Source organism: Haliaeetus albicilla, chromosome 2, assembly GCF_947461875.1.
Source record: "Haliaeetus albicilla chromosome 2, bHalAlb1.1, whole genome shotgun sequence".
Taxonomy (NCBI): Eukaryota; Metazoa; Chordata; class Aves; order Accipitriformes; family Accipitridae; genus Haliaeetus; species Haliaeetus albicilla.
The window spans coordinates 63,783,192-63,810,124 of NC_091484.1; the positions used below are offsets into that span (position 1 = coordinate 63,783,192).

At 46.2% G+C, this 26,933-nt stretch overlaps 1 long non-coding RNA gene across 1 annotated transcript; it reads right to left on the bottom strand.

Annotated features, from left to right (window-relative positions):
• Nucleotides 1-7,374: 7,374 nt before the first annotated feature.
• On the bottom strand, nucleotides 7,375-26,429 carry LOC138684188 (uncharacterized). Its single transcript, XR_011323567.1, has 4 exons — nucleotides 25,872-26,429; nucleotides 25,259-25,367; nucleotides 16,699-16,986; nucleotides 7,375-7,889 (listed from the first exon to the last, which is right to left on the bottom strand). It is a non-coding gene; the product is annotated as an uncharacterized lncRNA (long non-coding RNA).
• Between the last annotated feature and the right edge of the window lie 504 nt (nucleotides 26,430-26,933).

A 26,933-nucleotide genomic window follows, 5' to 3' on the forward strand; every position in this document is an offset into this window, starting at 1 on the left:
GCAGCGGTGAAGAACTGTGCCTTTATTCTCAGGAGGAAGAGCAGAGCTAGAACCTCAGAAATCACGTTGTTCCAAGCTGTCGTGTATCCAGCTTGTGCTGTTGCTGTACTACTGCAGCTAGGGAAGCTGAGGCTGGATGACGGGTTATCGAAGTGCTTGGTTGGGAAGATACTGGTTTCACGAGCATTCTCAGAAATTCATGCAAAACCCCCATGCCTGGTTTATGCATTTCAAAAAAGTTTAATGGGGAGACTCCTCAGGAGATGCATAGCTAAATAGGACCTGCTATCTCCTTCCATTTAGCCTGCTGAAATCCAGAATGGAGAGTCAGCCTAAGGGGTTAGTGGCAGTAACAGCAGTTGGTGGCAGTGCCAAGGTGCCAGGAAGGTACACCGCGAACCCAGAGTTCAGGCTCTTATCTTCTGTCTGAGAAAGAAGAGTCACCCGTGAGCTTCGGGGGCTACTGAATCTTCCGAGTCCAGCTTTACTCGCCCATGCGGACAAAGAAAGGCCAGTCCCGCCCGCGCAGCAGCGGAGGGCTGCGGAGGGAGGGGGTGATCGGGGGCTGCCCGGGGGGGACACGCCAGGTTTTGAAGGGGAAAGCGCTCCCTCGTGCGGTTCCCCTGAGCACGAACTGGAAGTTTGTTTCCACGAAGAATCGCTGCTTTCGGCCCCCACTCCAGTCTCCTTGGGAGAGGCATTTTGAACTAGACGGAAGCGTGGTCTGAGAAGAGCTCTTGTGTTTCAAATCCCACTGCCATCACAGCTAAACTGGGTGGGATGGGGGAGGCGAAGGAGGGAAATCCCTCTCAATGACTCGAGATCACTGGTAATTGAAATGCCCGGCAATATGCCTGGCTAAGCATCACTTGTCAGCTACTAACTCAAGAAACCTTCCCTAGGCATAAGAAGGACTGTTGTATTTCATACCACAGGTTTTACAGCAGGTTAGTTGTTGCTGCAAACAACTGTATCACATATCGAAACCATCCGAGTTTCCTTGACTCAGCTCCTGATGTTGGGAGCAAATGGTCTATATACTGAAACATCCGATAACTCTTGAAAAGCGTGAATGACAGCGTATGCTTCAAGTAGTCAAGTAACAGAACTGATCTGTCACCCTTTGAAAATAACCAGTCCCATCAAGCTTACTCACATATAAATATTAGAATTTGGCAAAATATTTCTGTTTAATATCATAAATCAATATTAATATCTAGGGTCAACATTCTGTTGCCTTTGCCACATGGCCAGCCAGCTGAATGTTAGTTTTATAGTGCTCGACCTTCTCTTTGGGTTAAAATGTTGGTATTTTCTTCACTGCCCCTTTTCAAAGGAAAAACTAGTGGAGTGATTGGGAGAAAATAGAATTGAAATGTTCTTGCATTTTAAATGGCAGAAGTTCTTGCGATTGCAAAGTGGGCACTTTTGTTCAGGTTCAAGTCTGATAGAGGCAAGTATATGTGAGAAGTGAATCTTTACTTGGCAGGAGCCATCAGCTCAAAGAAGAGAGACAAAACGGTGTTAAAAGGAATGGAAAGGATTGACAGCTTGTCAGCCTTTTGAATGTTTTCTGTAAAGCTGTCCTTTTGGTGAACATTGGTATTTTCTTGGTTGACGATCAAACGATCCCCTAATTTCCCTCCACTGGCAATAAGCCACAATGCTGCAGTCCTAATTTACTGGAGTGAGATTTAATTACAAGTGGAGTCTACAAAGTTTAAGCTTCTATTCTTCTGCATAATCCCAATAAAGGATCAAGCTGAAGATTTCATGAGATGATGACTATATCATTGAATTCATTAGAAAAGTTGGGAAATTGTGATTTAATTCTCTTATTCAAACTTGCATGAAAATGTTCACTGCACCTCTCCCTGGGGACTAAACGAAAGCTGTTTACCATCAACTCTATTTTTGAAGAAAAAAATTTCAAACAAAGAAAAGGGGAAATCCTGATATCAATAGCAAAGCCCAAAACCACAATGCTACCTCCCACCCATGCTGAAAAATATGTTTGCAATATGGCTTGCAGAGCTGCACAGCAGGGAGAGAGTGAAGGGAACTCAAGGCAGAATTGACAGACACATGGCTGAGATTAGAAATAAAAATGAAATTTCCCAGCCAAGAGAAACCGCAATAACATGCAGATTATAAAATGAAGGAGGAACCTTCTACCCTCAACAGCAGCAATCTCAGCCTTCTTCTGAGCTCTGGACCAGCAGAGAAAATAATCAGAACCATTCCAAAAGCCATTCCTAACCTGGAAGGAAAACAAGAAGATATATGTGCTAGACAGTGTATCAGTATCCTTGTGTCTTTGTCCTTACACAACGCAGATAATTCTCCACACTGACTTTCAAGATTCTGTGGCCTATCTCCAAAACTAATACTATGTCATTGCCATGGTTTTCTGCTCTAACTAGCCCAAGGGCATATTTAGAGGGATAACAAGAGAGGAAATAGGGGTAAGCAATTACAATATAATTTATATGATATCAGAAGATGAGTGTGCTTTAAGAATTTTCTTTGTATTCTTTTCTGCACAATGCAAATACTGTGTTTCTGGGCTTGCTTACATGTAAACTGCAGGGGTGCTGTTAGTAAAGAGGAGACATTCTCCAAATAAAGATTTTGCATGGATACGCTCCTCTGTGATGTTGTTATCAGAAAGATAAATGTATTGGTGAAGCGTTAAAAGGCTGCAGTATTCTCCAGGGGATTGCTACTTCAAAACCTGACATTGTGACTGACCTGTTACACTATCAGGTACAGAAACTGTGTTTACTTGAAAAAATTACTTTCCACATCCACAGTTTCTCAGATAGGCACAAACTGTAGGTTACTCAATTCCAAGTTGTGTTCTGTTTGTTTGCTACCTTTAGAGTACGTTCTGCCTCTGTGCGAGAGAATCCATTCCTCCTTTACTGCCTGGCAACCAGCCATTTGCACTGGGTAAACCTATGGTGTCAGAGCATTTTCCACTCCATATGAGTATTTTCCACTCCCTTTGCACAGGTTGATATGGCACTGGGACAGTTTACTTTGGCTACATTGCAGTAAAGAATGGCATGCTCTGTATCTGTGCTGATAGGACTTCAAGAGAGCTAAGTTATCAAGTTAATATTTAAAAAAAAATCTTTTTTTTTTCCAGGCAAAAGTGTAGGCTGCTGCTCATGGCTAGAATGTGCAGCTTTGTCTTTTGTCACTGGCTCACAAGCAGGTTAGACCTTACTGTCATGCTCACATACGTTGCTGTGTAGAAGCAATGGATTCACCCTGGTACTCCTCACCTGTCAAACAACAAACCTGTGGAACAAAAGACCCAACAGATCTCGGAAGGCTGAAGATGGAAATCATTGTGGCAGTTCTGCTCTCCTTTTCTTTTCATCATGCAGCCAATCTGATCTCACTATACTCTCTCCTTCCCCACCTGTTTGAAGTATAAAAATCTCTAATCCAGCATAATCCCATCTTCCACTCAATTTGAGTCTAGAAAACAATTTTCCTACTTTTTTCTGCTGGTAGGAGAAGACAGGCATTCAGTTCTTTCCAATTGCTGATAGGTGAGGTTTTTTGTTTCTACTCTTCACCTTAGTTTTGGTCCCTGCATCAATTCACACATATTGTTCATTACTTTTTCTATAAGTAGCCATACACATAACAGAATTGGCCCATTTGCTATCAGCCTCAAAAGGAGGAAGTCCCCAGGGTGCCTAGGACAAATTGTCCTGTTACTCCTAGACCTGATGCTTCAAAGCAAGGGGCTGGACATGTGTTGGGGAACCTACACACACAGCCCAGTAGGAAAGGTGAAGGCATGAAGGCAGAGACCTTCCTGCAAGTGCTCCCACCCACCCACACCCACCCTCTCTGCAAAGAGGTAGGCAGCTGTACCAAGGCTGATGCTGGCCCTTGGAATACACCAGCAGGGAGCCATCTCTCGCTTTTGCTCTTGGATGTTACCTGGCCAGCACTCCCATGACGTACTTTAGGCAGGCAGATGTTCTGCTGTCTGCCACCAGACAGGGACAGGGCCTGGCCAACATAGTCTATGCTCCCTCCAGACAAATCTGTAAGTACTCAGGCCCACCCTGGCCTGCAAAGCAAGTCAGTGGGAACACGTAGGAGTGGCTAAGGGTGAGTGGATGCTGCTCAGCCCTCACTCAGAAGGTTTATGTGAAGTTAACCAAAACCCCTCCCAGCTGCAGGGCTTTCCTTCACCACCTCTCCAGCACTAGTTGGAGAGCCACCAGCTCCCTCACCCTTTACCACACTAGCCCACACATGCCTGACCCTTGGCTAATTGTGTAAGACCCTTAGCTCTTATCTTACTCTATACACACCTCATCTTCTTTATCTCTCTCACTGACCTCTTACAGCCCTAGAGCATGTTTGACCTTTTCTGGGTAACAATGGTATGCATGCCCCAGTTCAGCTAAAGCTCTATGAGCTCTCCCTGTTCTGCTCTGAATCTTCCCTTTCCTGAGGGAGAGAAAAACAGCCCTCGGGAATCCCTTTGCACCATTTATGCAGTGAGGTGCTAACGCCAGCCTGCAGAAGTGTCTTACCTCAGGGGGGTGATGCAGAAAGAAAGGAAGCCAACTCCCTCCTTTTACCCCTTAAAATAAGAACACTTCTTGTAAAGATAACCGAGATCAAGGCAAATGTTTGCAAAAAACAATAGAAAAAAAACCCTTAAATCTGTTTGGGGTGCTATACTGCTGCTCTGTAGCAATGTACTTCAAAGGCTAGCTGTAGCTGCCTTTGCCATTGATTTAACAGACAGTCCTTGGGAAGGGCTGGGTGGACAGATGTTGCCCTAACCCGGGAGCTTCAGCTTCTCCTCTTACACCTTCCCTCCTCCATTTAGCCTGCAGAGTATTTCGACTCTCCTTCCATGTAGTGCCCCAGGTACAGCCTTTAGCCTCAGTTTGGCTATAGCAGCAACAACAGTCAGTAACCTGAAACCCGCCAAGCAAACAGCATGGTGACCTAGCCAGCTCATGCCATTTGAAGTGGCAGGGTTATGACATTCTGTGGGCAGGAAGGCTTGTCATTTGTCCCAGTTTCTCATTATTATTGTAGAATAATGTTTAGAGTATAAAGGAAGTCCTCTGCTCTCCCAGTGGTGGGTCACACTATAAATACCCCAGATGGCACAGGACAAGGAGGGCTGTAAAACTCAGGATGTGGGTCACAGGATGGCTGTCTGCTTTCTGTCTGGGAGAACACGATAATAAACTCTCGCAAAGAACTCTGATAACACCACATGAAAGGAGTACAAACACTGTGGAGGAGATCTTCGGCTGCTGTAAAATGTCACTGCTCTCTTTGCTTCATGATATGCTGCTTTTCTTACTTCCTTCCCTTCTCAGCCTCCTCTTGAGTGCCCAAGGCTGAAAAATACCCACAAAACTTTTTATTCTTTCTGCATTACTTTTCAGCTCGGTCTCCCTCTCAGTGCAGACACATGTCCATGTTCCTCTAACACCCTCCTTACCCTAAGCAGCTCTCATATAATTTGGTCACTTCAGCCAAAGGTCCCCTGAAGAATATCAGCACCATGCCAAAAATACAGGGCCCTTTCCCCTGCCCCCAAGAATCACATTCACTGTGGGGAGGTGAGTCAGGACAGTCAAACAGAGGCCACCAAGCTCCTAGGCCAGATTTTAAACAGAAACATTCCTTATGTAAAAACCATCCTTTATTCCCCTGGAGAAGTGAAAAACAAAATTCATGAATGCTGTCAACTCTTGTAATAAGGGGATGTTCATGGAGAACATTGTGCCTTTTATTGCTGCATACTTTGCATTTTTATTATTGCAAATGATTATTGGCTATGGTGTTGGTGTTTTAATAACCCCCTGGATAATGTTTTTGGTAACAGATTTAGAAAGAGGATTTGGGGGGAGTTGGAATAATGAAACAATTGTGGATATATTTCAAACCTCCTGAAATGCTCTTTGAAAACCCCCTTCCTCCCCCCAAAAAGTAATTTTATTATTTTTTTGATCTGATCACCTCCATATTCCCCCCACCCCCAATCTTTCATACCACAACAACCAAAGCCTGGTGTGCACACAGCTCTACAGAGCAGAGTATTTACTCCAGCTGAAGTTATAGTTCAGTGGTTGGTAAATGTTGGTGACTACATACATATCTGTACAGCTTTGTTTACTGCTTAGAAATTACACATCTGTAGCTATGTGAGTGAAGCAGTAGAGTTTTGTAATATAGGTCCACATTTTACCCCGACAGGGTTGAAAGGTGTAACTCATGCTTCCTAAGGCAAAGGAGATTTATCTCTCTTTTATTCTCCTTCCCCCTGAGATAGGAACTACCCTCTACTGCTGAATTAGCAGGATATGCCCTGTGACACAGACTTTAGCTGGCTGAAATGCTGTTAATGGGTCTGAAAACCGTATCCTACCCCAGCCTCCCTCCACGCAGCATGCGCGGGAGGGGCAGGGAGCTGAGCAAGCAGCGTGGGAGAGGGAAGTGAAGACCCCTGATACACACAGCTGTTATCTGTGATAAGCTGCATCCTGTGCCATGCTCCACCTTGCTGCAGCAGGGAAGGCGTTTGAACTCCAAGACCCTTTCTCAGTTCAATCCCTATCTGACAAACACACAGCAGGCAGCTGGATGAAAAAAGCAAAGTTCAACCCATCCCCAATGACTCAGTTTCTAAGACTTCTGACCAATTTCCTAAAACTCTGCCTTAAGGATTTTTTTAGGCAGCATAGGTACATTTGAACCATATAAATAGCTGAAGGAATTCATAATAGCTGTGGAGCAGTGAAGCAAAGAGATCGAGCTGAGAAGGGAAACAAAAAACTCAATTACGTGCAGGCAGGGCAGTAAAAAAGCCAAGCTCCTTTCAAGAGAGTAACTTGTTTAAAATGGTGGCAGCTGACCTCTGATCTCCTGTCAGCCCACAAACCTCACTGGAGTGTGTTTGTTAGTTTGCGTGTCCCCTTTACAGGTGGTTTGTAACCACTGCTCTTGCTCTGATGGTTGGGTTTGACTGTGCTCTTCAGTGGAAACCCCTGGGAATGCAGCGGCAGACCTCTTTCCCCTACGTCCTCCTCAAGGACTCTTCACCCTCAAGGGTGAACACATTAGCAGAGACAAAAATCGGGGCTGCGAAGTGTGTCTCCCTTAACTTCGGGTCACCTTTGTCAAGCACTTGTTTCCCCCTTTCGGTGTCCACCCTGTTTTACACAGCAGGGCATGACAACCGTTCACGGGCCTCAGTGGCCCATCAGGGAGTCGGCCCTTTCCCCTCCCGTTTGGCCAGCTCGCAGCACCCCTTCAGCAGGACTCAGATCTCGCTTCCCCATCTCTCCCTCACGCAGAGCAGCCAAGCGGAGACAACGAGGCGCTGCCGCCCCTTCCTCACAAATCCTCTCAGAGGCATGGCCGCTGGGCCACGGCCCCAGTGCCACTGCAACCCCGCAGAGCTGGCAGCCATCGCTGCCCCACACAGGGCTGCCCTGCTGCCCTGATCCCTCTCGAGACGAGCCCCGACCCTAAGCCAAAATCTGTGAGGAGACACCAGGGTTTCCCACACTCGGAGGACGGCACCACTGCCAGGGAGGGTGCCATTTTGTGTCAACACTGTGTCCGGGGGGCTGCAGGTCTCTCATGTGGGGTAAGGCTGCCCTCAGGCTTGCCACCAGGGTCGGTTGGTTGTTTTCCGCGGAAGAAAGTCTGTCAGTGAAAAATTACTCTGCTTTTCGTTTTATTGGTGTTCTTTATGTAAGGGAAAACGTGACGAGAAGAGGCCACAGTTTGCCAAGTCTTTGAGAATACTGCCCATCCTGTGGCACCCCCGCTCTGCACAGCCTCCTCAGGGATCCCCCAGCGTCCCTCGGGATCGTGAGGCTCTGTCAGAAAGGGGGAAACACAGGTAAATTCAGGCCTTCCTCGCAGCCTTGCGAAAAACCGCGCTGCAGTCCCGGCGGGCAGAGCCGCTTGACCCCGCCGTCCCCGCTGCCGCCGGCCGCCCTTCCCCGAGCAGGCGGCGGGCCAGCGGACCTCGCCGCTCTCCCCCCGCCGGCTCTGCCGGGCCGTGCCCCGCCGGGCCGTGCCCCGCCGCGGGGACCGACCCTCCCGCCGCGCCGGCGGCGGCAGCCTTTGCAACAGCGCCACCTGCGGGGCGCGCCGCGGGCCGGCCCGGGCCGGGAGCAGGGGCGCGGGGCGCGGCCGCCCTCGCCCGCGCCGCGGCGTCGGCGGCGGTGAGGGCGCTGCCGGGGGCGGCCCAGCGCCTGAGGGGCTGCCGCGGGCCGGGGCTCACGGGCAGGGCCAAGGAGAGGGCCCCGGCCCCGCCAGGTGCCGGCAGGCGCGAAGCGAGGGTCTTGGGGCACGCGGGGCACCGTGGTCGAGGTTCTGGGGATGACCCCCCTGCCTCACCCCAGGCACAGCGGAGAGCTGAGGCAGAGGGGTGCAGGAGGAGTGGTAGTCCTGAGGGTCCCTGGGGAGCTCACCTAGTACCAGGCGGAGGAGAGGCCTTGGCCCTGCGGCAGAGCGGGGTGGTCCTTGAAAAGCTGCTGCAGGGCCTGTCATGACCAGCCCACCCAAGCGGCTCAGCCCCGACAGGCCGAGCTGGCAGGGAGGCCATTCGCCACCCTGACCCTGCTCATCGTCATCCTGGCCTTGGGGTTACTGAGCAGTGTGGGGGACGGGGAAGAGTGCGGCGGGGAGGGGGTGGTGTGCTGGTCAGGCACCTTTTAGCAAAGATTAAAGGGGGTTGTGAGCCAGCTGAAAAGCAAGCGGGCTGTGATAGGGCGATAGGATTTGGCAGGAGCATTCAGAGATAGGTTGAGGTTGGGTGGGAGGCAGATGGGATAGGTGGGAGCTGGTGGGCTCCAAGTCCTGTTAAACTGGAGCCTGGACAGGGGGCAGAAAGAGCCGGTGGCAGATGAGGGTGGGGAGGCCAGGTAGATTCAGTGTGGTGGCTTGCTGCTCTAGCTGGTGCTGTGACACACTGTTAGAAGCATCATTTGGCAGACCCGGAAAGAGACAAAAAATTCCAAAAACCTTCCACTGGAGCTCACGCCTCCTTGGATTCACCTATGAGGCATGTATCAATACACGTCTGTCCTGAAACCACTTTCACTGTGACTTTCCTTAGGATAGTCCTACCTGGGAGCATTTACCTGACCTCAGCAGCTCCCTTCAGGTCTGTAGAGGCACCAGATACGGCACCTGGCCCAGCGTTGCTCTTCTCAGTGGCCAGTCCGTCTACTACCATCAGCCAGTTTGCCCTTTTAGCATCCCTGAGACACGTGGGTGCGTGGAGACCCACAACTTCACCATGAGAGGATTTCCCAGGACTAGGAAGCGATCAACAAAACACACATGAAATTACTCAGCAGTGTCACCACATTCACCAGCTACCACTGACCTTTTAAAACATCTGTCTCCACTGACATCTGCTCTTGGTTCTGAACACAACACCTCTAGTTCCGCTTTGGCCAAAACATCATCAACATTTGACCCTTCAGTAAACCCCTTCAGAGCATCCTGTTTTCCTCCTGTAGCCATCCTTCCTCCCTGCCCTTGGTGTCATGCCTGGCTTGTTCTCATTTATACCTTGCACTCTGGCCAAAACCCTCTGTTTTTAATTACTTCCTCTTTCTAAACTGGGATGCCAGTAATTAGTAATCAGTTTACTCTAACTAATGGCCTATATAGACAACGTTTCTCCAGCTCTTACTGAATATCAAATTATTTATACAAAATAGGATACTTTTAGAAGGAGAGACTGAAATGTAACCCAGAATCTCAAAAAAGAATAAAAGCCAATGCATGGCAACCAGACTCTCTGCTCTGCCTGGTACATACCCAGATTATGAGGTTGGATTTACATACTCCAGGCTGCTTCTGGCAAGGGAGAATCTTTTATTTTTAATGAATATTTCAAAAGACCTGGCATTTATTCCAGTGATGGTTCTCATGGAGGCAAAGCAATAAGAGGCTGTTTTCAAAATTGGATTAACCACAGTTTCTTCCCACTTGCCAAACCCTAGCAGCCAGAGCTCCATAGCTCTTTTCATGCCCGCCATCCTATACCCCGGTCCCAAATATGTAACCCATAATCCCATCTGACTTTGATACCACAACTGAATTGTCTGATCCCAGTCCTGTGGTTTCAGACCCAGTGTAGGCAAATTTGACATTTCACACTTGTGTGGAAAATAGCTTGAAGGCAGTGAGTAAAATGAAAGTCTGTGGAGGTTGGCTTTGTTTTTCATTGTTGATTGTGTCGAGATGGCTAAAGAATAGCTGGGAAGGGATTAGGCATGTTAGCTTGATGCTGGAGGAGGAAAGCTGTGTCTTGGCATTTCTTTCATGGGGAGCTGGGTCCCAGGATGACTGGGAACACCCACTGAACTGAACAATTAATTGTCCAGCTGCTCTGTAACCTCGCCCATCACTTAAACATTTTTCTCAAAGTTTGAAAGAGATGTTGCCAAATTAACCCCATTTTTCCTGAAACCCATCTCCATCCCAAATTTACCTTAGTTTTCCTCCAACCTTTGAACTCAGTGAACCTCTGTTGTGGGGAAGGGGACATTTATATTGAAACATGTCACAAGATGAGCTGGGAGGAAGAAAGAGGATCATTTCAAGAGTGCAGTAGCATAAAGGTAATTTTTGACCATCGATTCTGATGTAAACAGGTTTGATGAACTTTGCAATGGGCTTTCTGTGCTTTCCATCTCATAAAATGGTGAAGCATTTTGAGATCTGAAGGTAGGAAAAGGTTGTACTAGCACTACATCTTTATGAGTGTGTTTTCCATTCTTTCTCATCTGTTTTTCTTAAAATGTTTGTTTTTCCAGCTCTCTACACATATTGTCTTTCCTGTCTTAGCTGGCAGATGGGCAGATGACTCGCTCCATCTCCTTCTCTGCAGTGACACAAAAGGCAGACAGTGCCATCACATTACCTGTGCTGTGTCAGCCTCAGCTCATTACACACTCATTGGAATTGCCAGCCCTTTGCAAGTCACCAAACAGAGCATAACGTTTTTTACCTATACTGATTCCTTTGTTTTTACAGACTATAGGAGGGAGATGAAGGCCAAGCACTTCAGATGTGCCTGGGTGGGAAGAAACACGTGGGAATTGCACTCCTTTCGTCTCCCCTTACCTTCTAGTACTGCCTATGATAAGGCAGGATATTCATATAAAAGACACTGAAAAGGGAGAAAATCCATAGTCATGACAGTAGGACAAAAAAAAAAAAAGATAAATAAACAGAAAAGGTTTCAAGTCCTGCAAATAGAAAATCCTCTTGTTTCAAATGAGTAATAAATCAGACTCTCCTCTGCAGCTCTCCAGAAGCATTTACCTGACTTTCTGAGCTGACCAAAGTGAGAACACAGGCTGCCCTACAGGGAAATACCTGCGAGCCATCACCTCTGAACAAACATTTCTCAAATTAAGTTTTACTTCACAAGAAAAGACAAACACAACATCCAGCCTGATAGATATCTGCATTTGATTGATAGATGCAAAGAGCCAAAGAGCTCCCTTCAAGCACTTGGAGCCAGGAGGAGGTGAATGTCTCTCCAGGGACAGCTACCACAAGAGCCCTGCTCCCTCAAGCACGTCCTCCTGCTCCTGCTGTGGCAAAGGCCAGGTTTGAGTCCAGCAGCTGAGAATCTCACCCTCTGGCCGGTTCCCAGCACCTGCAGGCTGCTTCGTGTGCGAGCCAGGCCAGCTGCTTTCCCTGGTGTCTAAAGGGCACAGATTTCTCTTACGCTGTTTTTCTGCACAGATTTATTTGCATAAAATGAACGTTCTTTAAACCCAGGTCCTTATTTTTTCAAGATCAAAAGCCTAGTACCCTTCACTGCAGCTGTGTCTGTCTTTTAATGTGTAAGCCAGTATTATTTTAAAGATCTACGAAAACCGTCTTCAGGGAGCTCTTCTTTCCTGCAGTGCAAGAGGCTTTAGGGAAAACATGTATCAGCGAAAACTAAATCCAAAAGAATAGAGATGAGTGTAAAGCAAAGAACCTGAAAGAGAATTTGGGATGATAAAAATTCAAGCATATCTAACATTAGGTAACTAAATCAGAACTTTTTGAGTCACTTTCAGTTCCCACATTTTAGCCCTCAGACAAACAGGTAAAGAGAGACAATGCTCACACAGACAGTCAGCATCAAACTAATGCTTTTCCTTTCTCTTCTGACCAGGGCTTTCTGCAAATGAACAGTAGCATTTTTGAAGAAGCCATCTGCAGGAAGAAAGAAGCTGATTTGTATGAATATTTTTTGTCACCTTGATTTAATAAGTGATCAATTATACTCCATGAATTAGTCCTACAGGTTGTTAGTGTAGAACAGAGATCTAGTGATTCAATCTGAAGAGACTGGCTACTCACATTAACCAAGAGACACTATCACTTTTTGGCTGCAGATTTAGTTCAGTACAACTCTTGGTGTCAGTCTAATCTCAGTGAACGTCTACAGGAAAATGTAGAGGATTCTCTGTGATCCTTCTAGGTCTTCATAAAACACCAGTTCTTAGCTTATTAGCTTTGAACCCTATGTGGAGAAACTCTTATAGATTCTTATATCAAGTGCTATTTTGAAGAGATCTAGCAGCTCTACTCATTATTTGGGTGGAACATTTTTCCCTGTTGTAAGACCCTGGTTCTTCCTTGTTTGTGATTTTGCCAAACTTTTAAAAATGTTTGGGCAGGTTTCCCATGCCAGACTTCCAGCTTGAGCTACTTCCAAGATCCAAGTTAAGGATGGAAAATGCTTTTTTCCTCATGGTCTGAAACTCTTGAGTGCCCTTTTTTTTGGGGGGGGGGGGCAGGGTAGGGTGAGTGACAGTTCTTTCACTCTCTGGAAAGCACTCACAATGTTGCAAAAGAACTGATTATAGCGCAGAGCATGGAGCAAAAGAACAGCCTTTGAAACACCAGAGCAGTCTTCAAGGTACATTTACAGACTGTGATTTTAGTACCTCCCAGAGTCCATCCTCTCTGAGCACAAATGCAAGGGGAGCGCACATTGCAGCAAGGAAGCACAGGGACAGAAAGGACAGTACCAAACCAGAAAGCTGGATTGTCCCTGTCTCTCTCTCCCGGGGTGACATGGGCCACATCATTCAAATAGTCTTTGAAGAAGTAGGTAGTGCCACTGAAAGCCAGTGGGAGCTGTGCTTTGGGCAGATGAGGTGCCATGCTTAAAAACCTTGAAAAATCAGGTGAGAGACACTTCAAACAGAGCAGTCAATTTTCTGGCAAGCTCTGGCTGTCATGATTTATATGGGTGAGTATAGGTGGGTTATTCACTCATGGAAATGCTAATCTCACAGACTGTCTTGAAAATAATAATTGTTTTCTGTGGAGGACAGACACGACAGTGATGACTGCCACAGAAGGATAACATGGCTGTGTCATTCAAAGTGCTAAAACAGAGCATAATGACCTTATTTCTGGTATTGCCTAGCTTTTGATTACTCATCTTGGCAACCTTTGTATTGTTTATCTAACAGAAGTTTTATGTGCAATAATATGACTCTGACAGGCTGGAATGCCAATTATTAGGCAGGCTTGTTAATCTGTTTCTAACTTTACAGTTCCAACACGGAAAAAGCCCAGCCCTGAAATTGGGTTGTCAAATATGATTGATCTAAAACTATGGTTTTCAGCCATTATCTGTGCATCCCTGGAACAACTCCTGCGGGGATTGTCCAAGTTAACCGCTTGTTGTCAGCCAGCTTGCATTTGAAATGCAGGATCTTCCCCTCTACTACATGGTTCTTCAGAGGTTTGCAAATGAAAAACATGGGTTTGAAGCATCAAGGCTGATTTTCCTGCTGTCCTATTGCTGATGGCTTGCCAGTGGGGTGTGACTGGCTACATATACCTGACTGTTGCCATGTGATTAGAACAGAATAAACTTCTTAGAATAAAGATTGTATTTGGATGAGTTCTCTTTTTTTCCTTTTGTGAATTGGCCACAAGCAGATTATGACCATTTAGAACATTTTTGCTTAATCAAAATTACTCTGTGAATAACTTCCTTGTCAAAAGCAATTTGGGAGCAGCCTGTATCTAGTATGCAGTATTTGGACAGTGACTGAGTTGACTGAATTCCTGACTCATAAGGATGATTTTGCTCCTTGTTCTCCCATTGGGCAAGTGAAACTTAGCTTCAGGTTTTGTGCATGACCGTTCCCATTGTACAAATCCAAAACTGCTCTTTTCTGTGAACATTTCCAAATGTTGCTTAAAAATCTACTGCTTGGCACAAAAAATAGACCCTGTCAAATCCACTGTGTACTCGAACACCTGCAGGGCCCCTGGAAACTAGCTCCTGATTGCTGGAGAAACATGAACAACTTAAAGGCAGTAAATGCTTCACCTCACACTTCCTTTTTATTAAAAATCCTACAAACTTTTTTGGCCTTTATAATATCCCTATAGTAAGTGAATCACTTGTAAAGATGTGACTGAATGTTTCCAGCAAATGGTTTGCATGCACAAGAGCTGGCCAGGGAAATTGCTTGGCTGCATACAGGACACCCTCTGGAAGAGCTGTGTGTCACTTGTAGGTCACTACAGCCTATCAGGTATTGCAAGAGCAAAATAATTATAACATAGCATCATAAATCAAAACATACAGCAATTTCCCTTGTTGACTACTATAGGTCTGTTAACTCCTGGCTGTTGTGGATTTTGAGCAGCTCCGAAGGGGCTGATACTAAGCTGTGCATTACTCATTAGGTTTGTTAATTACATGATAGCCTTTTTTGGATTTTGAGAGACAAACCCCATAACAATTGGAAGCTTTCACAGTTTTTTGATAAAATAATTTAGATGCTTTTTTAATAACAGAAACCTAAAGGGTTCAGTAACAGAACATGATAATTTACTCAATTGTTTTACACTCTAGACATAAAGTCTAAGCGGCATCAACTCTTTTAAGGGGAGGGGGAAGGGGACTAGAAAAGTTTTGGTCTGTCCTCAGGATTTCCCTATCTGGATCCAGGCGTTGTATTGCTCCTGCCTTGTAGATAGCACTGTACATAGCCATGCTGTTTGTAATCTGCCACATAGGCAACTGGGATTTGAACATTGTAATTAGGCTTAAATCAGGACCTGTGGAGGGACTTCATCTTGACTGGGGCCAGTCACCCTGGCTCCCTTTGTAGTCAATGGAAAGAGGGGGGCAACTGGGGAGCATGGGTTTTCAGGCATCCATTTTAGGATGAGACATGACATGCCCAGGACTCCACTACTCATATTGACTAGGTCTCTATTTGCTAAACATTATTTATTACGCCATATCCAGATGTCCAGCACATCTCTGGCACTATAGCTCCCATAGTCACTTGCACTATAGCTGCAGTTCCCCCTGCTAACCATGCTGGGCTGTACTTGCAAGTCTGCTTGGAAAGCCACCCTAAGTGTAGACGACATCTACAGGGTCTCAGCACTTAGCTGAGCAGTTCTCCGAGACAGGAGAGGCTACACTTAGGAGGCAGTGAGCAGTGGGAGCTGGGCCCCCCGCACCTTGCAACCTCTACCCTGGAGCTGCTGGAGCACACAGGACAGTAGCAGGAGCAGAGTGGTGTACAGAACACCACAACAACCCCAGTGTGGTTGCGTCTTGCTGTGACATCTCCTGGGACACCAGCGGATAGGAGGAGATTGAATTCCTTCTCCCCCAGATCCGCATCTCGTTTCCATACTAAACTATTCTCACTCCAAGAACCTTGCTCGTATGCACTTCTCCCCATAATTCAGAGTTTTTTCTTTCCTCTGTAAATCACAAGCATAATGCACTGTAGAGCCCCATTTATGAAAACAAGATCTATAACAAAACCCTCTTAACACCAGTAAATCTTCTTTTAATGAATTGGGCCTGTAGCTTCAATTATGGAGCTGGGCTGTGATGGCTGCTGAGCAAGCCATGCCAACAACAACACTGAGGCAGATCACTGTCATAAGGGTATTAGGAGAGTCTCGGGAAAGGCTTGGACGCGCCCTCTTTCCCTGCAAGCACTTTCACATCTGCACTGCATTATATCCCCGTCCAGATGACTTCGCTGGGATCTCCAGTGTTCTTGGGAATATTTACATTATCAGAAAAGAAACCACTAATTTATTTATTCGGTCTTCCACATAAATATGCCCATAGCCCAGTGTGAAACAGTTCACATTTATCTGGTTTGCTTTGTTTTCAAATGGACCTACCCTGGATTTTCAGTTTTACAGTGTGTATAAAGAATTAAACTCTTTAATTAGATTATAAACCCTCTGGATCATATTTTTACCCTGGTTTTGTGCACTACCTACTGTCAGAGACTAAACTCCTTCAGCATTATTAGAAATAGACCACTTCCAGGTATCCTGTAGGAGCTGGACGGGGCACTTACAGGGAGGGGCAGATCTAGTGAGAAGGCTGAAGGTGCTAGTTCTGTCCTCTCCCTTGGGTGGTACATTTGGGCCATCCATAAGACAGGGTATTGCCGAGCCCAATTTTCCCTTCTCTGGCAGTGAGAAATTGCCAGTGGACACTGAGATAGGAGATGCTCTTATCCTTCTGGCCTTGGGCACAGAGAAAGGGGCAAAGCACAAAGCAAACATCTGCCCTCAAACCTTCCTGCCCTCCTCTGTGACCAGTGTGATGATAAAGGCACTGAGCTGGAGGGACCCTATTACCTGCTCCTGCTCTGTGCAGGACCTCAGATCTCTATCTTTAACGTGGAAACCATGGTGATTTTCATCCTTTCTTGTCATATTGACACCAATTACAAGCTTTTCTTGCTATCTGCTTCTTCTGTTGACCTCACAGAGTAGCTCTCTTGTGTCATCTTGGTGCTGTAGTAAAAGTCAATATTGCAGAGGAGACTTCTTTGGCTCCATTTTATTTTTGGATGGCCTGTGCTTGTCCTGTTTTCTGTCTTCCTGCAGCAGGCTGAGTCATGTTGATTTAGTGATGGAAGATCCCTTGATGGAGAAATGGGAGAAAGGAATATTAAAACAATAAATTTCACTTACTGGAATGCTTGGCCTAGAAACACCTGGTTCTGTGGACTTTCATCACTTAAAAGTGGATGCTGGTCTAGGCAGAGCTAGTGCAGCACATAGGCACTCTTGTGGACTGCAAGGTGGGGTGATGTCTGAATTGATGACAAAACCAGACACCTAGCTTGCTAAAGAGAGATTGCAGAGCACTGAAGACAACTAAGGTTTTTGTGTGTTGTAGTATCTCCTTCCCCTAAGTTAATGTGGTTTATTAGAACTGGTAAAGAAGAAAAAGATATTGAAAATATGAACATTTCCAACACAATCAGCTGAAACTTGGTTTCTACACTATGTTAATGATCCAGCTTTGTTACTGCTTTTGTTTCTGTGAAAATGCCTGGCTTGGACAGGAGTTTCAATCTGGGGAAAATTTGGAGAAATTTGGGGAACACTTCTCTGCAGATTTTGAGGTTTTCTTCAAAAAAAAGAAAGGATTTCTTTTTTTTTTTTTTTAAGGATCACATTCAAAAATTCACAATTTCAAATTGGGTACTGCAAAGATGTATTTCTCTGCATTCCCTTACTTTAATTCAATCTTCAAAAAAATTCTGATGAAAACAGGTACATTTTGCAGAAAACGTCCCTTCTGCTTAGCCCTACCCCAATCCCAAATTAAAGCATAGTCCTGCATAGCATTGCTTGACTGGGGAGGGGTGGCCATGCCCGGCGGTACATGCAGGTCCTTGCTGGCTGCCTTCTCTGGGTGCTCACACTGCTGGAAGAAAGCCAACAGCTGTCACCTATGTCTGTACCCAAGAGCAGTAGAGAGGCTGCAGATGTTTAAGCTCCTGAAGGGCCACAGCAGTTTGGGGTACAGCAGAAGAGAGGTGCGTGGGTGTGCAGTTGGCATGGCCTTCTGGTGACATCCACATGACACCTATGGTGCTTGGGAATTTGAGGATGAATATTTCCCCTGATTGATAGCTCAGTTTCTGAAAACCAGCTGGGGGCACATCAGTGAGGTCAGGCATTGCTCATGAGTCAAAAATGAGACAGTACTAAAGCTCACTCTTTATCTATATATCAAACCCTAAATGTTCCGCTCTGGAAAATCATTTTGCTGGTTTAGACTAGCTATTAAAGGCCCTGGACTTGGGGTCAGCTGCATGACCCAGGAGGGGATTTAAGGGAAGGGTGTGACTGAGAAAGCAAGAGAAAAGCCCCTAGGACTGTGGCCAGTTTTAGTCAGAAGAACCGCTTTGTTATTGTATTACAGCTGCATGGTGTTTTTAACTATAAACCATGCTTCGGACTCAGGCTGAAACGGGCTCGGGTGCCGCAGTGATTCATACAGCAAAACAATTTACAAATCCCACATGAAGCAGTGTTTGAAAGTCTTTTGAAAGCATTGTTTGGCCAGCAGCAGGGCTCTTTTCAAGCTCTACTCTGGTTGCAACTCTTATTTCTAGAGGTACAGCTATACAAACAAGTGACTGTAGGGATGTGCATTTACATCACATCATGTTTTCCGCAGCAAGGTCCCGTTCACAGCCTGTGGTAAGTGAAAAGTTGCCTAACCATAAGGGAAACTTGCTCCAAGAGAAGAGGCTGCCTCTGAGAAGTTGCCACTAGCAGCTACACTGACACTGTAAATCCACACCTCCACTTCATTCAGAGCAATCTGTTTGTGTAGCTGTACCCTGTGTTACTAATATACTTGCTAGAGGTGCAGTTTCATGGCTGCAAGAAGCAGCTGTGCAGGAGGTACATGTGGAGTGTGCTGGGTATTGGAAATGGATACATCCACTCCAGCAGCCAACGGAAAGACGAGAGAAGTCCAGTGTGTCACTTTACGAGCCTATGTATTACGGTGTTATCTGCCTCCTCCATCCATTGCTTGGAAAGTTCTGGCCAAGGGGATGTTTTCCAAATGAATCCTAATCTTGACTCTTAAAATCAAAAGGAGATGGGCTGAATTTGCTGTCTGCTCCATCAGAGACAATGCAGTTATTGGCCACATCAACAGCACGTGGAACTAGCAGGGACCTGCTGGAGGCACTTGCAGCCTCAAAGAAAAATGGCTCCTGCACTTCTGACGAGCTCCTATGGACGCTGCATGGCCTGGGTTGGTTGAAGTCCCATCTCACTGTGTGAAGAGGCCACAGACCCAGTGTAGACTTCATTTTATGGACTACAGTCATAGACTTCATTTTATCTGTTACCCTCTTTTATAGGAGAAAAAGGGAAACAGTGTGTGACTGGGACAAGGATTATACTATTAACTTTATCCATATTCCCCCACAGGTAGGGTTTCTAGTGCCTCTAATTCCCTAAATTAGTGATGAGGTTAAATAGTGCCAGAGAAATATGGGCTAAGGTTGGAGCTCCAGCCAGCCAATACCTAGATAATAATTTAAAATGTATTATTCATGAACACTTTATTAATGTTCACATTAAGTCATTATAATTCTTTCAGTACCAATGTCCCTGCTTCACATGAGAGGTGTTTAATATTAGCTGCTGTTCAGACCTTTCCAGCCAAATAAAATCAGTCTTAGTTCATTCTGTCTCACTTAGATCAACAAACATGGAACATAATGAACTCGCCCTGCTCTATGACTTATCTTGCCAGGATGGGAAAGGGAACGTACCGCAGCAAAACATTCCCGAGTGCTTTTGTTCGGCAGCACACGGTCCAACTTGGGCAAGGACCGTGGCAGTACCCGCAGAGTACTACACCCTCCCGACTCCTCCGTCTGCCAGCACCGGAGAGCCACCGCGCCTGCCCTCCCCACCGCCAGCTGCTTTGCCAGGGCAATATGGCAGTGCAGCGGGTCCTACAGTTAGACAGCTTTCCAGAAAGCCTCAAGGAGGAATATTTCCCAGCAGCAGCCTCTCTCCTGCCCTGTGGCCCCTGTCCAAGGCACAGGGTGGTGGCTGGGTTGGACACTGTGAGAGCAGCCTTGGTGCTGGGCTGGCGACATGGGAGGTCTAGGCCCTGAAGCAAGTAATGGGAAACCGACTCACCTCTTGAGTGAGTCCCACTCATAATGATGGAGGCGGGAAGTTTGGGGTCTACCCACCCCCACCTCTATTAAGAGTTTGAAAGCGGGGCACTGGGAATGTTTTTGAATCGTGAAAGCAATGCCAAGGACAAAACTGTAGAATAATGTCAGGTTCTTCTGATTAAATCTAAAATTTTCCCACTATTACTTGAAAATTAGAAGCAGACAAAACTATCCATCATGTTATAGATAACTTGGCTGCAGAAATATGGCATCAGCATATGCTGAAAAGTAAAAGCTAACATGATTAGTAGACTATTAATTCTAGCAGCAGCCTTGCCTGTATGGGATCCATGTGTTTAGAAAGTAAGGTCTCTGGAGCAAAGACCAGCTTTTCTGTGTATATCTGTAAAGCAGGTGGCATAGGTCTGAGCATTAGACTAAAAATCTGGTATTGCAAAATTGGCAATGACCTTTGAAAATGTTGGCCCATCTGAAGAGTTGCCAGACTCTTGTGCTTCTATTGATACAAAGCTTGATGATATCTGTAAGTTTCATTCCACCGAGCTGACTAGGCTGACGTGGATCCATCATCCAGATACGTCCATCCAAAAACTAAGTTTTCAAAGCACATTGCAGCTCCTGGAGTTCATAAAAGCTGTGATTACAGAACTGGTAGTTGGTGCTCTACGTGATGCAGTTTGCATGATAATGCATCGGATGCTGGCCTCCCAGGCCTCCCAAGCCTCTATTTTTTTGCAGTTGGTGTTTCCCAGGTGCTTTAACCTAGCAGCTGCAAATACCCCTTTCCCTATTTATGAAGAAAAGAAAAAAAGGACTTGATAAAAGACTGTTAAAGACTTGATACCTGCTAGTATGATTAGCCCCACTGAACTGCAGTGCTTTTCTTTTCCCAGGGAAAATGGAGAAGAAATTTCATCCTGCTGAGTTTTGGCGACAGTTTAGCAGGAGAAGGTCCATAAAGAAAACACTATCAGCAAAGGTCTTGTGAAAAACAAACTTCAACATCACTTGATCCAAATAGTCCCATTAAATCATGTTAAATGTTTTCTATGCATCCACAAAGGGTATGACAGCTGGTGTCTCCATATCGCTGCAGCGTGGGTTAAGTTACAAATTATGCACATACCATCCTCTGCTAGACTCCTTCTCATGAATCCAGCTTGGCCCTTCCAAATCAATTTGGCTATAGCATTTTCTGGCCTGATCTTTAGTATTTCGACATAAATAATGTGTGTTTCAGTTCATCTGTCCCAGGATTCTCTTTTCCTCATTGGGATCCATTCGTGTTCCCTTTCTTGGGAAAGGCAGCGATTTCCTTGTGGTGGGTGAAAGCTTGCCACCGTGGCCGCTCTCTGCCAAAATAGCTGTCCCTCGCCAAGGAACATGCTGTGCTGTGCAGCTCCCAGCCATGCCTCGTCTGACCTCCAGAAGTCACCCCGTACCACAGCTCAGTCATGGGAATTGTGACAGCCCGGAGCAAACCCGCAGAAGACCAGTAGACTCTTTCCTATCTGTGACCTCTCCGTCATTTTGATGTCACCACATTTCATTAATTCTAGCAATTTTTATGTTAAAAATCTTGTTTACAGGTGAAGAAGCAGCTCACTTTATACTGAAACCTTAACAGTAATTCAAGAATCACTGCTAGTCTAGATCTAATTGTTACAGAAAAAGAAAGAATAACAGTGCAGTTAAAATCGTTTCACACACACTTAATTTCTACCCCTTTTCCTGGTGTCAGGCTCGCCCGTCCCCTGCTCCTCCCTGCCCTGAGGTGGATGGTCTCAGTCTGGTGGGGCTGGGAGTGTTGCAGCGAGTCAGGGGCATCTGGAGTGCTTTGCAGGGAGGAGTGTGATGTTCAGGTTGATGGTGTCTCCTTCCTCGAACTAAGGATCCACTTGGAGTCATTTTCATAAGTTTGGTAACATGTTTTTTTACACCTTTCTCTTTCTCCAGTGGTGTGCAGCTGCATGTTTCATTGAAATTTACTATATGTGGTGCCTTTTACATATGTTTGGTACTATTTCTTTGTTGCCTTTTTTACCCTAAACCCAGTTTTGTCCAGCTCCACTTTTATTGAACTGACTATGGGAGAGATGTTTATAGCTGTGGGATCACCAGTGCCAGCCTGTGCCCCATCTCTCATCATCCCATGCCTGTGCTCTTCTGCGCCTCATCCTGTGTCTCCACTTCTCGATGGCCGTTTTAGCAGACCCGTCCTCCTCTACACTACATTATTATATTAGTCATAAATATCTCATTCTGTGTAGAATAACTGCTATCTCCATAAAAGCATGCTTGTAAAAGCAAAGATATACAAAAGTAAAAGAAATCAGCTTTGCATACGTGGTCACCTAGAGAACTTGCTGCCACAGCTAAATGAAGGAAAACAAAGTAAAACAAAGCTACAAGCAGGTCAAGAAAACTCCAGAACAAGCACAGCCCGAAAGTCTTGGTTCTGAGGCCTTACAAATTCAGTGCAAATCTTCTGGCCTGCTCCTGAGAGAGACAGTGCTGTACTACAGGGCTATATCATTGTGCGGTGCGATGCTCAGCTTCATGGGCAATAGCTTTTCCAGTGCCTCATCTAAAAACCAGATTGTGGGCTTTTGAGCACGTGAGGATGGATGACAGTGACATGCAAAGGCAGCAGCATGTTTCAAGCGTTATACCAGTCTGTGCTTGCTTTTTTGATTAGCTGTTTGAAAGCTGCTAGTGGAGAAGTGCTGTTGTGGGTGACGGAACAGGTATCTCTTGCTTTTCGTCTCTTGAGCTCTTGAGCTTCTGGCCTGTTTTAACAGAGGCAAAGGCTGGGTTTGACAGCCCAGCTGCATCCCAGCAGGCCTGGGAAGGCATACCTTCCTCAGGCTTAACCCCTGCTTGCTTCCAGGAGACAGCAAAGCACTTCATATTCAGCATGGGCAACTTGTCAAAATTCTTTTATTTTCCCTTTCAGACACACTGTTTCCCAGATAAATAATGCCCGAGAACTTCTGGCATCACTGCAGTATATTTGTGTCCTCTAAAGAGATACAAGTGGCCACCTCTGCATCAGGCTGGCTTTCACTGAGTTAGTCATGGGCCACTTGGCACTTTTAACCCAAGCTGTCAATAAATCTCTCGCCCTGACAGTCCTGCTGTAATAAGACACTGGGTGCCACCGAGCGACGAAAATGCCACTTCTGTTTGCAAAATGGACACACTTCCCTGGGTAATAAATGAAGCGAGTCACTGTCTGTATGGGCTGGCAGTTGTCTTCTGCTCCTTGCTCCTTGATTTACTGTGTGTGGGAGCAGCTTAACACATCAATATTGCAAATTAAATACCAAGTGAGTAGGTGATCTTTTGAGTTTGTGTCTGGGAAGGAGACAACGTTCAAACAGAGGTTCAGCTCTCCTCCTGTCCAAATCATGGCACTCAACTGATCAAGCAGTGTTTGATCAGCAGTTTTCACACAGCTCCAGTCTGCAAAGTCTGTTCCAGGCTTTTTCTTTTCTCTCTCTCCCTCTTCCACTCTCTGTCTCTTAACAGTTAAATTTTACATCAAAGGCTGGCTGAAGCTTTTAGACTAGTATTACACCATTCACTGGTTAAGTGGAAGCTGCTTAAAATCCTGCATAATTACACTGTCTTTGCGTATCTGTTTTCCTCGGTGGTGTGTGAAATCAGTGTGTCTCTTAGAAGTATAGGGCCAGGCACAGTTTGGCTAATGAAAATGCTAATTAGAATGGAAAAATATATTGTATGTGTCCCACATGTTTAGCTCTAAAGGAAAATCCTTAGCCTTAACACTCTAAAGATGTCAGATACTTCTCTCAGACGACGTCTTGGGAGCCCTAGTAAGCCTCGGCAGAGAGAGATTATTTTGTTAATGCTCCCCCGATAATTAGATCCACATGCGCACAGGATACACTATGAGCCCTGTCTTGCTTTTCAACTTCAGGACTGTGACAGTGGTTTATGTGAAACTGCAGAGTGTGTTTTAAAATAACACAAAAATATGTCTACTAAATATTGTAGCTACCAAATGAAGCCCTTGGGCTAGGAAAGGACAATATCCATGTCCATGCTACCCTCCTGTGCCTCCTTGTGTCACATCCTGCACAGTGGCAGTGCCTCTGGCTGCACAGCCAGATTACATCTCCTGTAGGACCTCTGTCTCACCCAGGGTACAGCAGGCTACCGTTAATCAACCAACAGCTAATCAAGAGACTGGTTTCATCCCGTTCCTCAGGGTAACCAAACACCTTGGGTATTGCAGCCTGCTCAGCCTAGCGCAGGGTTAGTCCACAGACCCTGCAGCTGGAGCTCAGCAGCGAGTTACTGGAGTTACCAGTGAGGATGTGGCTGTCCTCCCGCCATCTCCAGGCATCCCCATCCACCCCAACAGACCTGGCTCCTTCCTCTGTGTCATCCTTCCCTCCTTCCTGTGGGCAGACCCCACCGATCTCTCTGTCCTTCACCTCCCGTTAAAGGCAGGGTGCTGCATCCCACCCCTCGCCACTCTGTTGGCAAAGGGACGTTTGGGAGCCCAGGAAGGAGTGCGTGCCTGGGCACAGAGGGACCGTGGGCAGCCCTCAGCTGCTCGGTGCCTGCAGCAGCAGCACGGCCACTGTGGTGGCACGTGTCTGGGCCAGCGCCGCGCAGCAGTGAAGGGGCAGCGGGGCAGGCTCACTGCTGTGGCACCTCTGGAGCCTGGCAGCTTCTGTCTCTTAACAAGCATGAGAGAAGTGCAAGTTCTCTGAGGCAAGAGGGACCCTTAACTCAGGGAATGTCCCCGGGAGGGTATATATCTGCAAAAGCAATGCCAAACCGCTGCTCCAGCACATAGCAGTAGCTAGAGGAGGCTCATCAGAAAGGCTATAAGGAAGATTGTTAATGTTTACAATGAGCTGAGCAGTGTATATTTTATTTTAGCCTTACTCTTGGAAGTGGATGAATTATTTTATACTGCACTCTCCAAGTCACAGGGCCCCTTGCAATGCCAGCACTTTGCTACAGACCATTTCTGAAAGATAAAGGAGGCGAGACCACATCTCTACCCACTGGAAGAAGATGGTAAGCCCCTTAGCCCCTTCCTTTTGCCTCCCCCCCTGCACTTTGCGCGGTGTCCCCAAAGCCCCATGTGTGCCCAGGAGCCTCGCCTGCCGCTCCAGCATCGATCGGTAGCGTAGAGGCACATTGGGATGATTTCCACCACGCGCTCGGCATGTGTCAGGACTCACCTTCCCTTCCCTTGGCCCCGGGGCTGCCATGGAGACGCAGAGTTTGTGCATTAGTGAAAGAGGAGAGGATCTTATCCTTTGGAGGAGGAGAGCACTAAAACATGAATAACTGCAGAAAATGAAAATTATATTAAGAAAACAAGCCCAAAGCTTTAACCATTAAAGTGGAAAAATAACATTTCATAAACATGATCTTCTTAATACTACATAATACAGCTCTCCATGTCACGCAGCACAATAATTTCCTGTTCAGCTTCACTTCCTGAGCAAAACCAGAGACCAAGATTGGCAAGCTCTAACGGGAGAGTCGGGCTCTCCCCGCAGCCCCAGCCACCAGAGAGGGCCTGGTTTCTGCTGTCTTACTCTCGGCATAAGCCAGTTCAGCCACCGGGTGATCCTCTTGAATCACTTTTTAACCAAGTCAAGAAGACTTCTATGGCAACAGCCTTGTTTGTGTGTGAGTAATGAAGGTGATTTCTAGCGAAGTAGTCAAGGGGGAGGGAAAAAGAAGACATTTGGCCAAGACTGCTCGCATAAGTAAAAACCAGATTTCCTCCACATCTTGCTTCGGAATAAGTTTTTGGAGAACAGAGCTCTAGAAACATGTAATTACCGTTTGCTTTCTCTAGAGATTTCTTCTTTTTTTGCCATTGGGGCACTGCTGTTTCTTGCTCTGGTAGAAGCTATAGCATGCTCCGCAGGCTGAAGTCCCCTTGCATCTACCTGCTGCTGTGTTTGCAGGGGAGACCCGGCTCCGGCTCAGGGTCTGTCCTCCCTCCGCTGGCACTTTCCTTCCTCCTCTGCCCCCACAAAGAGCTGACTTTCGCACATTGTACGGCATGTCCCGGCGTCTGAGGTGTGAGGAGGTTTGTTGATTGTACATGGCTGAATCCAGGTTGTTTTTCCACTTTGATGGAGCTATATTTAGGCTGTCCACTAACTGTGTCCTGGGCTTTCTAAAATAAATCAATGCACGGGGCCCTGGTTCCGCGGCTGCCTGTGCCGGCGCAGTGCCCTGTCTGCCCCCGGCTTGCCTGCAGTCTCTGGAGGCTTTGAACAGCCGCTGGCAGAGATCCGGTTGCAAGTCCAGGGTTTAACAAGTCAGTTCTCCTGCCCCACTCTGCCCTTGTGTCCTGCCTGCCATCTGCTGACCTGCACTCAGGTTAATATAGCTCTGGAATGAATTCAGCTGAATTACAGATTTGCACCTATGCAGAGAGGCCAGAGCTCCTGGGGTATTTTCCTATTTTAACCATCACTTGATACCCATTTAGATTTGTGAAAAAATAACTGCCCTTCTTCGACCTCTGTAAGAAACAAGACAAACAAAACAATCTCTTCTATTGCAAGAAGCAGAGTTTTGTCCCAAATCTGTATTTTTATCCCAGAGATCCAGTTATAAACTGAACCAAGGGAAAGGACTGTAATTTTCATAAGTTGTTCAGCAAAAATTGGAGAGCCAGTCACAAGAAATTTTCTCCTTGCTCGCCGAAGACTTTTTTTTCCCTTATTGTGGACTGGACATTGTGAAGCTAGTTAGAAATGTAAGTCTGCAGGAATTAGGCCTGAAGGTTTAAATATTAATTCCCTCATATTTCAAAAGTACAAAGATCTGATTTTGGCCTGTGCCTTTTAGCAGCCAGCAGTTGGGTTTTAACCACATACTGTCACTGCA